Source organism: Dendrobates tinctorius, unplaced genomic scaffold (genome assembly GCF_039654945.1).
Source record: "Dendrobates tinctorius isolate UK_male_01 unplaced genomic scaffold, ASM3965494v1 ptg000011l, whole genome shotgun sequence".
In the NCBI taxonomy this organism is placed as follows: domain Eukaryota; kingdom Metazoa; phylum Chordata; class Amphibia; order Anura; family Dendrobatidae; genus Dendrobates; species Dendrobates tinctorius.
The window spans coordinates 70,074,339-70,086,876 of record NW_027361679.1 but is presented as its reverse complement, the minus strand read 5'-3'; positions in this window follow the sequence as shown (position 1 = coordinate 70,086,876).

The following is a 12,538-nucleotide window of genomic DNA, read 5'->3' as shown; positions in this document are numbered from 1 at the left end:
GCTGCTTGCCGCTGTCTGCTGCGTCATGTGTCAGTGATGTTTAGGCAGCAGAGGGCGCGATGACTTGGTTAGTGCGCACCGCGCCCTCTGCTGCCTAAACAGGCACTGACAGATGACGCAGCAGACAGCAGCGATGGACTGGGGACAGGTGAATATCTCAGGTGCAGGGTCCTGAGCCAGCTGCGACACCTGTCCCCCATAGCGCGCCGTTGTCCCCGCCTGCTCAGGATCCGGCACCTGGCCTCCAGTGAGGAGAGGTGAGCATGGCATTTTTTTTTTGCAGCAGCATATGGGGTATAATCTATGGAGCATCTTATGGGGGCAGCATATGGGGGCGTAGTTCATGGAGCAGCATATGGGGCATATTCTCTGGAGCAGCATATGGGGGCCTATTCTATGGAGCATCTTATGGGTCATAATCTATGGAGCATCTTATGGGGCAGCATATTGGGCAGAATCTATGGAGCATTTTATGGGGGCATAATCTATAGAGCATCTTATGGGCATAATCTATGGAGCATAATCTGTGGAGCATCTTATGGGGCATATTCTATGGAGCATTTTATGGGGCCATAACCTTTATGGAGCATTATATGGGACATATTATTCTATGGAGCATCTTATGGGGCCATCATGGACTGTATGGAGCATTATATGGGGCTCCTGATTCAATATGGATATTCAAAAACATTTAACCTACTAATGTCTCAATTAATTTTACTTTTATTGGTATCTATAATTATTTTTTAAATTTACCAGCAGCTGCTGCATTTTCCACCCCAGGCTTATACGCGGGTGGTCAATAAGCTCAGGACCCGGCACCTGGCCCCCAGTGAGGAGAGGTGAGTATGGCATTTTTTTTTTGCAGCAGCATATGGGGTATAATCTATGGAGCATCTAATGGGGGCAGCATATGGGGGCATAGTCTATGGAGCAGCATATGGTAGCATATTCTATGGAGCAGCATATGGGGGCATATTCTATGTGGCAGCATATGAGGGCATATTCTATGGAGCATCTTATGGGGGCCTGTTCTATGGAGCATCTTATGGGGGCCTGTTCTATGGAGCATCTTATGGGGCACAATCTATGGAGCATCTTATGGGGCTTAATCTATGGCGCATTTTATGGGGCAGCATATGGGGTATAATCTATGGAACATCTTATGGGGCATAATCTATGGAAAATCTTATGGGGGCATAATCTATGGAGCATCTTATGGGGAATAATCTATGGAGCATCTTATTGGGGCATAATCTATGGAGCATCTTATGGGGCATATTCTATGGAGCATCTTATGAAGCCATTACCTTTATGGAGCATTATCTATAATAATAAATGCCCTAACCAGCTTCCGGTTGTAACAACTTCCGTCCAGTTGTAACCGGTGACGTCACCACACACACGCACATGTTAACCCTCAACACACCACACTGCCTCAACACACACTCCTCTCACCTTTCACCTCCAATCATGTCCACTCACTCTTTCACTCCACATACGTTCCTTTCTCTCACTCCGTTTCTCATACTCACACCGTCATCATCGCTGCCCCGACATCTTCCTCCGCCGCCGCGATCCAGGATCCAGACGTTCTCCAGGCCGCCGACATGTTCTTGCGGGACGCCATCTTGGATTTCGTAAAATCCCGCGATATTCAAGATTGCGTCGTCGCAACATGTCGCTGGCGTGGACGACATCGGGTTCCAAAAAGATGGCGTCGGCGAAATCTCGCGAGATTACGCCGACGCCATCTTGCATTCGTGAAATTGCGTCATTTACCTCACGCCGACTTGCTGTGCGGACGCTTGGCATTGCCTGTACCACCATAACTACTGCTGCCTTGGTCCTATGCCTGTTTATTGCCGGTGTCTAATTACTGGACCAATTTGCCTGTACTGCCATAACTATTGCTACCTTGCTACTCTGCCGGTGTCTAATTACAGGGCTAATTTGCCTATACTGCCATAACTACTGCTGCCTTTGTCCTCTGCAAGTGTCTAATTACAGGGCCAATTTGCCTCTACCGCCAAAACTACTGCTGCCTTGCTCCTCTGCCGGTGTCTAATTACAGGGCCAATTTGCCTCTATCGCCATAACTACTGCTGCTTTGGTCATCTGCCTGTTTACTGCCGGTGTCTAATTACAAGGCCAATTTGCCTCTACCGCCATAACTACTGCTGCCTTGCTCCTCTGCCGGTGTCTAATTACAAGGCTAATTTGCCTCTACCGCCATAACTACTGCTGCATTGCTCCTCTGCAGGTGTCTAATTACAGGGCCAATTTGCCTATACCGCCATAACTACTGCTGCCTTGCTCCTCTGCCGGTGTCTAATTACAGGGCTAATTTGCCTCTACCGCCATAACTACTGCTGCCTTGCTCCTCTGCCGGTGTCTAATTACAGGGCCAATTTGCCTCTACCGCCATAACTACTGCTGCCTTGCTCCTCTGCCGGTGTCTAATTACAGGGCCAATTTGCCTCTACCGCCATAACTACTGCTGCCTTGCTCCTCTGCCGGTGTCTAATTACAGGATCAATTTGCCTCTACCGCCATAACTACTGCTGCATTGCTCCTCTGCTGGTGTCTAATTACAGGGCCAATTTGCCAATACCGCCATAACTACTGCTGCCTTGCTCCTCTGCCGGTGTCTAATTACAGGGCCAATTTGCCTCTACCGCCATAAGTACTGCTGCCTTGCTCCTCTGACTGTTCACTGCCTGTGTCTAATTACAGGGCCAATTTGCCTCTACCGCCATAACTACTGCTGCCTTGCTCCTCTGCCGGTGTCTAATTACAGGGCCAATTTGCCTCTACCGCCATAACTACTGCTGCCTTGCTCCTCTGCCGGTGTCTAATTACTGGGCTAATTTGCCTCTACCGCCATAACTACTGCTGCCTTGCTCCTCTGCCGGTGTCTAATTACAGGGCTAATTTGCCTCTACCGCCATAACTACTGCTGCCTTGCTCCTCTGCCGGTGTCTAATTACAGGGCCAATTTGCCTCTACCGCCACAACTACTGCTGCCTTGCTCCTCTGCCGGTGTCTAATTATAGGATCAATTTGCCTCTACCGTCATAACTACTGCTGCATTGCTCCTCTGCTGGTGTCTAATTACAGGGCCAATTTGCCAATACCGCCATAACTACTGCTGCCTTGCTCCTCTGCCGTATCTAATTACAGGGCCAATTTGCCTCTACCGCCATAAGTACTGCTGCCTTGCTCCTCTGACTGTTCACTGCCTGTGTCTAATTACAGGGCCAATTTGCCTCTACCGCCATAACTACTGCTGCCTTGCTCCTCTGCCGGTGTCTAATTACAGGATCAATTTGCCTCTACCGCCATAACTACTGCTGCATTGCTCCTCTGCCGGTGTCTAATTACAGGGCCAATTTGCCTATACCGCCATAACTACTGCTGCCTTGCTCCTCTGCCGGTGTCTAATTACAGGGCTAATTTGCCTCTACCGCCATAACTACTGCTGCCTTGCTCCTCTGCCGGTGTCTAATTACAGGGCCAATTTGCCTCTACCGCCATAACTACTGCTGCCTTGCTCCTCTGCCGGTGTCTAATTACAGGGCTAATTTGCCTCTACCGCCATAAGTACTGCTGCCTTGCTCCTCTGACTGTTCACTGCCTGTGTCTAATTACAGGGCTAATTTGCCTCTACCGCCATAACTACTGCTGCCTTGCTCCTCGGCCGGTGTCTAATTACAGGGCCAATTTGCCTCTACCGCCATAACTACTGCTGCCTTGCTCCTCTGCCGGTGTCTAATTACAGGGCCAATTTGCCTCTACCGCCATAACTACTGCTGCCTTGCTCCTCTGCCGGTGTCTAATTACAGGATCAATTTGCCTCTACCGCCATAACTACTGCTGCATTGCTCCTCTGCTGGTGTCTAATTACAGGGCCAATTTGCCAATACCGCCATAACTACTGCTGCCTTGCTCCTCTGCCGGTGTCTAATTACAGGGCCAATTTGCCTCTACCGCCATAAGTACTGCTGCCTTGCTCCTCTGACTGTTCACTGCCTGTGTCTAATTACAGGGCCAATTTGCCTCTACCGCCATAACTACTGCTGCCTTGCTCCTCTGCCGGTGTCTAATTACAGGGCCAATTTGCCTCTACCGCCATAACTACTGCTGCCTTGCTCCTCTGCCGGTGTCTAATTACAGGGCCAATTTGCCTCTACCGCCATAACTACTGCTGCCTTGCTCCTCTGCCGGTGTCTAACTACAGGGCCAATTTGCCACTACCACTTCATAACTACTGCTGGGCAATTACAGGGTCAATTAGTATCTGTTTACTCTACAATTCTCCAGGACGCCTTCTTCACTGCCAGATAACTGCCAAATAGACTCCTTTAGGCTGGTTTCACATTAGCGCTTTTGTGCGCAGCGCATCGGGCGCACCAGTGCGCATGCGCACTGCGCACCTATATTTTACATGATGTGCGCATGGTCTTGCGCATATTTGCGCTTTCGTGCGCATGCGTTTTTTTGTCTTTTGCGCCAGGCGCGTCAGACGCAACATGTTGCATTTTTGGTTCCGCCCTGTCTCGTTAAAACAACGCATGCGCACGGAATGCGCACGGAATGCGCAAAAACACCACATTGGAGCCTATGGGAGCGCAATACTTGCGCATGGTCTTGCGTTTTTATGCGCATGCGTTTTTTACATAAACATGACTGAAATTTGGTCTAGACAGTAAAAAAACAAAATTGAACCAAGGTGATAAAATGGTGTGGGCACTGGGATTCCACAATACTTTAAGGATTGCTCACTAGTGGACACACAGCACAAGCTGCACCAATGTAAGTATGAAAAACCTAATGTCTGGCTGAAATTTCAATACATTTCTATGTACTTATGTCTCTTTTTTTTTTTATTGCAGCATGTCTTCATCTGGTGAAGAATATGTCCCCGGGACAGGGCAAGAGGCAGAAGAAGTGAGTACTATGCTTCCGTATGGATTTGAAAAAATAAACACATGTGATTAATTTTTTTGGTTTAATTTTCAGAGCTCATCCTCCATCACGCCACCACCACCGGAGGAACGGCAGGAGCAGCAAGGCCAAGTGCGGGCGGGTAGACGTGATGTAAGTACAGACGGACTGTTTGTTTTTTTTTTTTTACTTATTTTCTAGTCTGGTTTTTTTTTTTTTTTTTTTTTTTTTTTGTATTTTTTAATTTTATTTTTTTTAAATTTTCATGGTTGTTTTTTTCGATGTTTGTTGTTTTTTTTCCATTTATTTCCATTTAAAACAAATAATTTTTTCATGGATTGTTTATCAATATCTAGGGCTCAAAGTGTGTATGTGTGTGTGTGTGTTTGTGTGTGTGTGTGTGTATGTTTGTTTGTTTGGGTATATGGGCACGGGACTATGGGATGGAGGATATATATGATGGGTATATGGGCATGGGATAGAGGATATGTATGATGGTATATGGGCACGGGACTATGGGATGGCGAACATGTATCATGTGTATATGGGCACAGGCATATGAGATGGCGAATATGTATGATGGGTATATGGGCACAGGACTATGGGATGGAGGATATGTATGATGGAATATGGGCACGGGACTATGGGATGGAGGATATATATGATGGGTATATGGGCATGGGATGGAGGATATGTATGATGGTATATGGGCACGGGACTATGGGATGGCGAATATGTATGATGGGTATATGAGCATGGGACTATGGGATGGAGGATGTGTGATGGGTATATGGGCACTGGACTATGGGATGGAGGATATGTATGATGGAATATGGGCACGGGACTATGGGATGGAGGATAATTTTAAATTTATATAACTAACCACAGTTAGTTACTATGCCCGGGCAGCGCCGGGCTCTTCAGCTAGTTATCGATATTTTTTTTTTTTTAAATCTTTCAAAGATTAATGTTTGTCTTTCTTTTCTAGGCTCCACAGCGGGAGGAGGACCTCGCCCTGGACAACGACGAGCTCATCCGTCTAGTCCAGGAGCGAGTCCCGTTGTGGGACACCCGTCACCAACTGCACTCGGACAACGTGGTGATCCGGCGGCTCTGGAACGAGGTGGCCGCATCGCTGATGGATGGCTGGGACAATGCCTCTCCCCGGGTCCGCAAGGATTTTCGTAAGTATTTAAATGCAGTGTGATGCAGCAGTGATCTTGGCCGGGATCACCCAACTGTGTGTGATGCTATTAACTCCATGGAGTTTCTATCATCACACACAGTTGGATGATCACAGCCTCCAGTGCATAGTCTTACTTTTTTTCTTTTTTTTTTTTTTTCCATCACAGTGAACAAAGTCAGAACCCGTTGGCGCTCGATGAAGGACCGCTTCAACAGGGATATCCGTCAGGAGAATAAGGTTCGCAGTGGTGCTGCGGCAAGGACCGGCACGAAGTACCGATACCATCGTGCCTTGGCATTTTTAAGACCGGTCCTTGCCTCCCGAACGTAAGTATTTTCTAGTTGTATTGTGTTTTATTCTGTGCTTTTCTATTCCACAGGAGTTGGCGATTGTTAATTTATGGTAGTAATTTCTTTCTTTTCTTTTCACAGCACCTGGAGCAGCACCCTGCAACCTGGTCCCGAAGCGGTCCTTCATCAAGCTGCCCCGGACCCCTCCCAGCCATCCATCAGCGAGGAAGCACCTTGCAGGTCTGCACCACAGTCATCTGGAGACCAGGAAGCTGGTCGCTCAGGTGTTCCCCTGTCCCAGGTCTCTGCCACTGGTTTTGCGGGCACTTCCCGCCAGCAGCGGCAGAGGACCTTGGACAGGCCTCTCATGCCCGAGTTCGTTGAATTGAGCTCGGTCTTTCAGAGTAGCCTCAAGGCACTCTCCGATAGACTTGAGAGTGGTTTCCTCCTTTTGGACCAACGCTACAAGTCTATCGAGGGTCGCCTTGAGCGCCTGGAAGTCGACCTCGCCAGACCAGCGCATCATTTTTATACCCAAATAGCTCGGGACACGGCGGAACACCTTACCCCTGACCTCCAGTTGACTGTCATGCAGGCCTGCAACAATGCTTTTATGCAGGCTATGCAGCAGAGTAGGATTATGCAGCAGTCAGTGGTGGCATTTCCACCGGTGCCACCACTGACTCGTTTTACAGCATTACCTACTTCTGCTGCATATCACTGCACAGCCACCACACTTCCAAGCCTCGCCGGACACCAATATACCGCCCCAAGTCCGAGTGCAGCTGGACACTTACCCGCCAACACCATGCCAAGCGCTGCTCCTGCCTGGCCCACCACTGCTGCCGCCACCACCACTGGATGGCCCGTCGTCACCACCCCTGCCTTGAGCGCCGCAACCACCACCACCAGCGGGAGGACCACCCCGGTATGGACCGCCACAGCCACCACGCCTGCATGGACCGCCACCACCACCACCACCACCTCGGAGCAGCATCAGCTGGGGGACCCGCATTCAATATTTACGGCCCCTGCCAGGACATCCACCACCTCCAGCATGCCACAGCTGGAACAAGATCCTGGCAGGCGGTCAACAAGTGCCAGGCGGTCCCCCAGCTCCAGCCAGTCCCCAGCCTCCAGGCGTTCCAGAGGCTCAAGGCAGTCCAGAGGCTCAAGGCGGTCCAGAGGCTCAAGGCGGTCCCCGGGGTCTAGCCAGTCCTCAGGCTCAAGCGAGGACAGCAGGAAGACGACGGGCCACCGTCCTAAAAAAACAAAGAGGAGGACTCTTACCCTCCCTCCTCCCTCACCTCCCACTTCACAACTTTCCTTGCCTCAGCTCCCTTCCCCCACTTCTTTGGTTCCTCCTTCCCCTAGAACCCCTTACTCCACCCAAAGCCGTTCCTCATCCCTCCACACCCCCCAGTTTCCAGCAACTAAAAAATAATTTAAATAAATGTTATATTTTTTTTTCAAAATAATGTTTGGTTATTGTGTCTTTCGCCGCCTGCACACACTGCGCCCTACACTATGGTTTGTTTTTCTTTACTTTATACCGGATGGTCAGCCATCCAACTCTGAAAGGGATACTATATTTCTTTTTTTTTTATATATATATATATATATATATATATATATATATATATATATATATATAAATAAAACAAAAATGAAATATAGTATCCCTTTCAGAGTTGGATGGCTGACCATCCGGTAGAAAGTAAAGAAAGGGAAACCACCAAAAAAAACAAAAAATTTATATATATATATATATAAAAATAAATATATAAATAAATATATATATATAAATATATAAATATATATATATATATATATATATATATTTATATATAAATATATATATATATATATATATATTTATATATAAATATATATATATATATATATATATTTATATATATATATATATATATATATATTTATATATATATTATAATATATATATATATATATATATAATATATATATATATATATATATATATTATAATATATATATATATATATATTATAAAATATATATATATATATTTTATAATATAAAATAATTATATATATATTTTATAATATAAAATAATTATATATATATATTATAATATATATATATATATATATTATAATATATATATATATATATATTATAATATATATATATATATATTATAATATATATATATATATATATTATAATATATATATATATATATATATATTATAATATATATATATATATATATATATAATAATATATATATATATATATATATATAATAATATATATATATATATATATAATAATATATATATATATATATATATATAATAATATATATATATATATATATATAATAATATATATATATATATATATATATAATAATATATATATATATATATATATATATATAATAATATATATATATATATATATATATAATAATATATATATATATATATAATAATATATATATATATATATATAATAATATATATATATATATATAATAATATATATATATATATATATAATAATATATATAATAATATATATAATAATATATATATATATATATATATATATATATTATAATATATATATATATATATTATAATATATATATATATATATATTTTTTTTTATGGTGGTTTCCCTTTCTTCAATTTAACCTGGGCAGATGAGTAGTGGAGTTTATTAAGACACAGTACACTGGGTACAGGTATAAAAAACCATGTATTTTATTTTTAACAAACAACAAAACTATTAAACCATTTGATCCTGCCATGCTACACGACCAACATCGGATAAAAAGTAGTCCGCAAATTGGTCCCTCATTTGGGCAACTTCGACTGAGGACCGAAGAGGGTGCTGAGTAAAATCTGGCAAAGGGTTGGCAGCAGGCTCATCCATGTCAAAGTTCGGCCGCTCCTTTGCCATAACAAAATTGTGGAGAACCACGCATGCCTTCACGACCTCATCAACTGTTTCCATTTTGAGATTGATGGCGGTGCTGAGAATTCGCCATCTGGCCACTAGAATGCCAAAGGCGCACTCTACAGTCCTGCGAGCCCTCGTAAGCCTGTAGTTGAAAATTTTCTTGCGGTGGTCCAAGTCACGGCTGGAGTACGGCTTCAGCAGGTTTGGGCACATCTGAAATGCCTCATCCCCAACCACTACAAATGGCAGTGGTGGAGTTTGGGTTTGGGGAAGAGGCCGTGCCAGTGGAAAATTGAAATGGTTGCCGTACAACCTCCAGCCCATATCAGAGTTCTTAAAAGTCTGTGAATCGTTGCCCCGTCCGAATGCCCCTATGTCCACCGCCACAAACCGGCAGTCTGCATCCGCAATGGCCATTAGGACTGTGGAAAAGTACTTCTTGTAGTTGTAGTACTCGGAGCCACTTCTTGCGGGTTTTGTGATGCGGATGTGCTTCCCGTCCACCGCTCCTAGGCAGTTCGGGAAATTGCAGACTGCCCAGAATTTCTCCGATATTTGAAGCCACTTTTCGGCAGTGGGCAATGGCAGAAACTCCGGACACAGAACATCCCACAGAGCCCTGCAGGTGTCGGCAACAATCCCAGATAAAGTTGAGATTCCCAGCCGGTACTGGAAATGCAGGGATGAAAGACTCTCTCCAGTTGCCAGGAACCTGCCAAACATAAAAAGAAAAAATAATTATATTTCTGTCTTGGGTATTACTAAAAACACTGAAAATAAAAAAGTACATGGCCTAACTATTTTGCATGTTTTTTTAATACAACATAGCAAAAAAACATTTTATAAAGGCTTGGGATTAGTACATGCCAGAAGAAAAACCATTATGCAAAAAAGCAATTTCACAAAAATAATGTTAAAAATCAATAGCCAAAAAAAACCTAATTTTTTGGACCAAAAAAAAAAAAAAATAAAAAGCCAAAAAAATTATGCAAACATAACAACATACATACCGTAAGGTGACAAGGAGCCTTTCTTCGGGAGGAATGGCACGCCGGAGCTGAGTGTCCCTTCTCCGGATGTTTCCTTCAACCATACCCAGCAAGTCAAGGAAGCTTTCCTGGGACATCCGTGTATAGTCAGCAAATTTCTCCGGGTTTTCCTGTAGCTCGCTGTACAGCGTGTGATATGCTCCACGGCTTGGCCGGAGTTCGATGATTGGATGTCTCCAAAACCTACGCCGCTGCCGTCTCTGCTGTCTCTCCCTCTCCCTTTCTTGCTGGCAACAAAAGACATACGCCTGAGACAGCGCAATGTCAAGATCCAGCTTGAAGCGGAAATTATCCAGACGCAAGTCCATCTTGACACCGGAAACAGCAGCAAAATCTGATGAATTCAGCAGTACAGGGTCTATAAAACATTCCAATGAAACACGCCCACTGGTGACCCATTGGTGGTCAAAGATTTTGCTATTGTGAAATGTCACACCTAAAAACGCATGCGCATAAAAAACGCAACCGCATGCAAAAACGCATGTAAAACGCAAGTAACACTGCGTTATTTTGACGCATCAGCGTGCGCATGAAGAAAAAAAAACGCACATTTGTTTTGCGTTTTTCTTTGCGTTTTTTATGCGCACGATGCGCTGCGCAAAAAAACGCTAATGTGAAACTAGCCTTACCTGTGCCAACATGAGTCATAACAAAAAGTATGCCAATGCCAGTGAAAGGAAAGCAGCTTTAGCACTACAACAAAAACAACGCCATGCTAATGAGACTCCTGAGGAAAAACACCATCGCCTTGAGAAGATTAAGGCTTATAAACGCCGTCGTCTCACACACGAATCCCCTAACTCTAAATCTATTACATTGGCTGAAGAAGCCTCTACACGCCATCACCGCCAACAACAGACGGCTTCTTCCTCATCATTATTAGTAGACTCACAACAGGATGTTTCCACATCAGCATGTGGAACAAGTTACTACCTCACTTCATCCTATATGCCGTTCACTGACATAACTAAGCAGCAATCTGTTTCTGCCCTATCAATACCACCATTAGTCAATACCAACGCACAGTTTCTTCACATACAAGCTGCAGTTAGCCCGCAGAAAGTGCAACCAAGACAAATATATGTTGGTCTCAAAACTAGGCGCACCCCATCGGTTGGACATGCACTTCTACTACAACCTCACATTTTCACTAATGATGAAAATAGTATTACCGAACACAGCTGTGGTGACATGACCCATGTACAGTGGGGCAAAAAAGTATTTAGTCAGTCAGCAATAGTGCAAGTTCCACCACTTAAAAAGATGAGAGGCGTCTGTAATTTACATCATAGGTAGACCTCAACTATGGGAGACAAACTGAGAAAAAAAAATCCAGAAAATCACATTGTCTGGTTTTGTTTCATTTTATTTGCATATTATGGTGGAAAATAAGTATTTGGTCAGAAACAAAATTTCATCTCAATACTTTGTGATATATCCTTTGTTGGCAATGACAGAGGTCAAACGTTTTCTGTAAGTCTTCACAAGGTTGCCACACACTGTTGTTGGTATGTTGGCCCATTCCTCCATGCAGATCTCCTCTAGAGCAGTGATGTTTTTGGCTTTTCGCTTGGCAACACGGACTTTCAACTCCCTCCAAAGGTTTTCTATAGGGTTGAGATCTGGAGACTGGCTAGGCCACTCCAGGACCTTGAAATGCTTCTTACGAAGCCACTCCTTCGTTGCCCTGGCGGTGTGCTTTGGATCATTGTCATGTTGAAAGACCCAGCCACGTTTCATCTTCAATGCCCTTACTGATGGAAGGAGGTTTGCACTCAAAATCTCATGATACATGGCCCCATTCATTCTTTCATGTACCCGGATCAGTCGTCCTGGCCCCTTTGCAGAGAAACAGCCCCAAAGCATGATGTTTCCACCACCATGCTTTACAGTAGGTATGGTGTTTGATGGATGCAACTCAGTATTCTTTTTCCTCCAAACACGACAAGTTGTGTTTCTACCAAACAGTTCCAGTTTGGTTTCATCAGACCATAGGACATTCTCCCAAAACTCCTCTGGATCATCCAAATGCTCTCTAGCAAACTTCAGACGGGCCCGGACATGTACAGGCTTAAGCAGTGGGACACGTCTGGCACTGCAGGATCTGAGTCCAT